Genomic DNA, 6001 nt, shown 5'->3' with positions numbered 1-6001 from the left:
CCCGATTCCCCCCAAAATTTTCGTTATAAAAAAAGAAAAGGGGAGGGGCCGAGAATCTCAAACCCCCGCGATTTTATCGTCTCCTTTACCCCCCAAAGGTGGGGGTTTTGCGGGTTAGCCCCCCGGAGATTTGCCTTCGCTTTATTCGGGGGCTGGCTGTGCTCTTTTCGTTCGACGTCTCTCTCTCCCCTTTTTTAATTTATATATTATGGGAGGAGGGACGACGAATGAGCAAAGCGGGGGGGGCCAAAGGGGCTACAAAAAACTCACTATGACGACCCAGAGCAGGCGAAAATTCCCCGGAAAATTTAAGCTTTATTTTTAAGCGGGGGAAAAAAAAAAACTACCGGGATTTTTTTAGTAGCGGCGAGCGAACAGGAAAGACCCCAGACCGAATCCCGGGGTTTCCCGGGCCGCAGGGGAAAATGTGGTTTTTGGGAGGATCCCCCTTACCCCAAGGTCCCCCCGCGTCGCGCCCAAAAGCCATTTGAATGGGAACTTTTCCCCTTTAGAGGGTCCCCTTTAGCGACCGGTGGCGCCTCGGGGGGATTTTCTCCTTGAGGGGGTTGTTTGAGAGTGAAGCTCTAAGTGGCTGGAAAAACTCCATCAAAGGCCCTAAAAACGCCCACGAGCCCGTTTGGAACAAGTACCGTGAGGGAAAGTGAAAAAAAAATTTAAAAGGAGAGTTAAAGGGTTTAAGTAAAACCCGTTCGGGGGGTTAAACCTAAAAAACCCCAAAAAAAGTTTCGAACGGGGAGATTCATCGCAGGGCGCGGTTTCCCGCGTCGGTCGGCGAGGTCCCGCGGAGTCCTTGCGGCTGGGCCCCGCGGGCACGTCCCCCCCCCCGGCCGATTTTTCCGGCGCTCGTCGTCGGGAAATTTCCCCAAAGAAAGAACGTAGGGGACCGCGGGGTGCCGGTCTGGGCCCGGGTGGGGTTTGTCTGCGCGTCCCCGGTTTTAAAAACGGCACGCGAAAAACCCTGGGTCCCCCGGCCGGCTTCGGCGGTAGGGCGCAAGGTAATCGGGCCGAAATATTCACGTTTGCGGCGAGGACCGTCGAAAAGGGGCGCGTTACGGTACTCGGGGGGGGTTAAAGGACTTTGCGCCGCCCCCGGGGTCCTCCCCCGTTGTTTTTACAGAGGGGACCCCCTTCGACGGGGCCTGCGAACGTCTCCCGGGTTTCCCCGCGGGGGGGGAACCAAATACCGGTCGGCGACGCTATATTTTGGGTACTCTTGGGACCCGTCTTGAAAACGGACCAAGGGGGTCTAAAATGTACGCAAAATCAGGGGGGATTTGGTCGCGAGCCCTAAAGGCGTAATAAAAAAGAAGGTGGGCCCTGGCCTTTCGCCCTAGGGAGAGGGGCCGGGGCCGTGCGATGGGGGCCTCCTCCCCACCCCCGGGGGTCTCGTTTTCATCCGAGAAGAGGCGCCCCCCAAGGGGCGTAAACTTTGGGGGAACCCCAAAAGGGAGGGGTTGAATTTATCCCTGGTCAGGCCCGAAGTAAAGGGGAAAAAACCCGGATGGGGGTCGGAGCGATGGGGAGTGCAAAAATCGTTTCTTTGGAACAGGGTTTTTTTGGGGGCGAAAGGTAATCAAACCCTTTCTAGTAAGCTGGTTCCCCCCAAAGTTCCTTCGGGGAAGTGGAAACCGGCCTTTCCGCAGGGAAAAGCCCCGGAGTCTCATCTTTTTAAAAGCGAATGATTAGGGGGCCTTTGGGGGCCCTAAACAAACCTAAACCATTTAAAAATTTTAAAAATGGGTGAGATCTCTGGCTTTCTTGAATTATAAAGCCACGAGCCTTTTTCGGTTTCAGGGGGCCCAAGGGGTTTTTTTTGGTAAGCAGAACTGGCGCTGGGGGATGAAACAAACGGGGTTTTTAAAGGGGCCCCCAAAACCGACGATAAAGGGGCACCATGAAAGGCGTTGGTTGTTAAGACAGCAGGACGGGGGCCCAATGGAAGTCGGAATCCGCTAAGGAGTGGTAACAATTTCATTCCAAAGGGCAATTTACCCCTAAAAAATGGAGGGCCCGTAAGCGTCGAGCCTATACTCTGCCGTAAGCGGAAGGGGGGCGGAAACCGGGAGCGGGCGGGTCTTCTCTCCGTCGTAAGGGAAAGCCCGGGACGAGTAGGGGGGTTTCGCGAGGGTTTGAGGCAAAAGGGGTCTGGGGCGACCCCTGCCTGGAGCGCCGTCGGTACAGATTTTGGGTGGTGTAGAAAAATACTCCAGGAGGCCCGGGAGGACGGGAGGGGAGAAGGGTTTCGGGTGAACACCCGTTCCCACAGGGATTTCAGTCGTTTCCAAAGGGCCCTAGGAAAAAATCCTATGCAAGGGACGGCGTACAATATCCCTTCGAGTGTCGAGAAAAAATAATAAATATTATACAAAAGGGACACCCCGCCCGTCGGGCGAAAGGGAACCCCGGTTCCATCCAGAACCCGGCAGCGGAACCCCCCATACAATTGGGGCCCTGTAAGAGTTTTTCGGGGGGGAAACCCAAAATAAACCTGGAGACCCCGGGTGGGAGACCGGGGAAAGATTTTTCTTTTCTGATAAGGGGTTCGATTCCCGGGAAAACCCTCAAAGCGGGAGATGGGGTTTGGGGGAAGGCAAAAGAGAAACCGCAGTTGCGGCGGGTCCGGATTTCCCCAAGGACCTTGAAAATCCAGGAGGGGGCCCAACGTGGGGGTTTTGTGCCCCGGTTTTGGGGTACCCATACCCCGAAGCGGTCCCCAAAGGGTTTAAAGAACCTAGTCGTTTAGAATAATTTTGGAAAGGGAAGGGGCCCAAATTGGCCCGAAAATTGGGAAAGTATTGGCCTGAGGAGGGGGGCCGTTTTCGGGCTTGGTGGGAAGGGGGTTTGGGTTTGACGTGCCGGGCCGGGGCGAGGGGGGAACGGTCGGCGTTTTCGGGGCCGGTCCCGGCCCGAGCTCGCCCGTCCCTTTGCCCCCCGCGGATCTCCTTGCCCCGGGGGCTTCCGGGCGGGGGCGACCCGCCCGTGGTCGTCCTCTTCGGCCCCCAATCAACGTTTAAAGTTTCAAAAACGGGGCACGGTTGGGGAAACCCGCCCTTTTAAATTAAAAACAAAGCATTGCGAGGGCCCTCGAGGGGGGGTTGGGACGAAATGTGTTTTTCTCCCCAGGCTCTGGAATGTCAACGGGAAAAAATTCAAGCAAGCGCGGGAAAAAAGGCCCCTACGTTAAAGGAATGTTGGGGGGCTTTACGTAAAAACGCAGGTATGTGCGGCCTGAAAGGGGGGAAAATCCCAGGTGGGGGATCCCGATTTTAGGGGAAAGGGGGGAGAAACCCCCGTTTGTAGCCCCCCGGGCCCGTGGGGGCCCCTTACTGGGGGGGGCAAAACCCCCCCCCCAGACCCCCCGGTGGGGTTTGAAAAACCTTTGACTCTTTTTAAGGGTAGCCAAATCCCCTCGTCATCTAATTAGTAAACGCGATGAATGGATTTAAGGGGAAAAGTTCCCAGCCCCTATCTACTAGTCTTTCCTTCCCCCCCTTTCCAAAAAAAACTTCCCCCCCAACGGGGGTTAGAGCGTTTTTGTCCGGCCGGGCCCACAATGGACAGGCCTCCCCGTGGCCCCCGGGGGGGCGCGGCGGGCGAGAGGGGGGCCGTACCAGCCAAAACCCGCTTTACCGGGGCCCAAACGGCCGTAAGTGGGGTTTCCCTAGGAGGAAAATGGGTTTGGGGGAGCGGAGGGCTCGCTCGTCGGGGCAAAAACTGTCCATCCTGCTACGCCCGCAAGCGGGGCTGGATTTTTCTACTGCCGTTCCGGGGGGGGTTTCCCGTGGGACGGTGGGTAGCATTTTGTGGGGGTTGCCGTAGGGGCGGGGGCAGCCGGGGGGTCTTTTGCTTTGTGGAAAACAGCTTTTACAAAAACTTTTCCCCTATCTATTTTAAACGAAAACCACTGCCAAGGGAAGGGGTTTGGGAAAAAAATTTACCCGGGGAAAAGAAAAAAAAAAAACCATGTTGAGTTTTGACTTAGTTGGCACTTTTAAGGAGACATGAGGGGGTTGTAGCATAATGGGGGGGTTGGGCAAAATCGCCGGGGGAAAATCCCAAATATTTTCATCTTTTCCCTTTATTTAAATGGGTTGGGCCCGGGGGCGCGTCCCCCGGGAGGGCTTCGCGCCCGGCCCGGGCACGGTTTTTCTAAAAGCCAAGCTTTGTAAGAGTGGGGGGAGGCCTCGGCCGATCCCCTTTAAAATACCCCCGCGTGACCCGGGATTCGAGGAAAATGCCAGGCGGGGATTTTGGACTGGGGCGGAAATTTTTAAAAAGAAAAACGAGGTGCCAAAGGCCCAAAATCAGCGAGGACGAAACCTGCGAAAAGGAAAGGGGGAAAAAAGCTGGCTTGATCTCGATGTTCAGTACCCCAAAAGAGGACGCGAAAGCAGGGGCCTATCGCCCTTTTGGCTTGAAGATTTTTCCCGAAAGGGGGTGTCAAAAAAAAGTTCCCCACAGGGATAACTGGCTTGTGGCGGCCAAGGGGTTCATAGCAAAGTCGTTTTTTGATCCTTCGTGTCGGCTCTTCCTTTTCCATTGCGAAACAGAACCCCAAGCGGGGATTTTTCCCACCCGCCAACGGGGAACGTGAGGGGGTTTTTTAGACCGTCGTGAGACAGATTATTTTTTAACCCCTACTGAGGAAAGTCATTCGTATTTAATCCTGCTCAGTACGAGAGGAACCGCAGGTTGGGAAAATTTTTGGTTCACGAACCGGTCGAGGGGCCCGGGGTGGTGCGAAGCTACCATCCGGGGGATTTTTGCCTAAAGCCCTAAAGGCCGTATCCTTCTAGTCGAAGGTGCAATTATTTTAAAGGAGTCTCGGGGAGTGAAAGGTCAATACAATGTGAAAATATAGGGGCCGGTCCTCGGGCCGGTCGTTCGACGACCCCCGGTTTGCCGTAGGCGCTTCCCCCGTCGTCGGGATTCACCGTAGACGGCAGGGCCCCGTCAAAAAAAGGCGATCAGGGGTTTTTTTGAAGAGTTCGATTTTTCGAGACTCGGAATCGTCGTAGACGATTTTTTTATTTTTCCCGGGGCGGGGTGTTTGAAATGGGTTTAGAGGGTTCCCCACGTTTTTTTTTTGCGATTTGTTGAGACTAGCCCTCGGCTTGGGGATTCGTTTTGTCGGTTAGACGGGGGCCCCCACACTTTCGACGTCAAAAAGAAAAACACGCCGCAAAAGGGGACTTGGGAATTTCTCGCTCCCCGGCGAAAGCAACACGCCGCGAACGGATTTGGGAAAAAATTTTCCGCTCCCCGGGCCCGAAAGAAACCAGCCGCAAAAGGTTTGGGAAAAATTTTTGCTCCCCCGGGGAAAAAGAAACACGCCGCGAAGGAAAGGGGGAAGGGAATTTCTCGCTCGCCCGGCAAAAGGGCAACAGCCGCGAGCGAACGGGGAAAGGGAATTGCGCTGGGCCCGGGGAAGCAACACGCCGCGAAAAATTTGGGAAAAAAGCGGTTTGTGCGGCCGGAGGGGTTCCCCGGGCCAACGAAAAAAAAACCACCCCGCGATCGGATTTGGGGGGGTACGGGGGGCCCCCTTTACGCCGGAGGTGTCGCCCGCCAAAAAAAGAAAACACCCCCGCAAAAGGGAAATTGGGAAAAAAAAATTTCTCGCTCCCCCGGCGAAAAAAACACCCGCGAACGGACTTGGAAGAATTTTCGCTGGGCCGGCAAAAAGCAACCCCGCCGGAAGGGATTTGGGAGGAATTTCTCGCTGGGCCCGGCAAAAGGGCAACCCCCCGCGAAGGGGGATTTGGAAAGAATTGTGCTCCCCCCGGGGGGAAAAAAGGGCAACACGCCGCGAGGAACTTGGAAAAAGCGGCTTTTTGGGGCCCGGGGAGGTGTCGCCCCCCAAACGAAAGAAAACACCCCGCGAGGGGGATTGGTTAGGGCGGCGCGTGCCCCCGGGAGGTTCCCCCGGCCAACGAAAGAAAACCCACGCCGGAGGGGACTTGGAAGAATTTCTCGCTCC

The 6001-nt window shown here is 55.8% G+C and overlaps 1 pseudogene; it reads left to right on the top strand.

Moving 5' to 3' along the window:
- Positions 1–274: 274 nt before the first annotated feature.
- On the top strand, positions 275–5147 carry LOC146724617 (large subunit ribosomal RNA; annotated as a pseudogene).
- Positions 5148–6001: the final 854 nt, after the last annotated feature.

This window comes from Nylanderia fulva, unplaced genomic scaffold (genome assembly GCF_048542155.1).
Source record: "Nylanderia fulva isolate GAGA-0341 unplaced genomic scaffold, ASM4854215v1 Scaffold1231, whole genome shotgun sequence".
Lineage (NCBI taxonomy): Eukaryota > Metazoa > Arthropoda > Insecta > Hymenoptera > Formicidae > Nylanderia > Nylanderia fulva.
The sequence above is the reverse complement of the archived record's forward strand: the minus strand, read 5'-3'. Positions and strand labels throughout refer to the sequence as shown.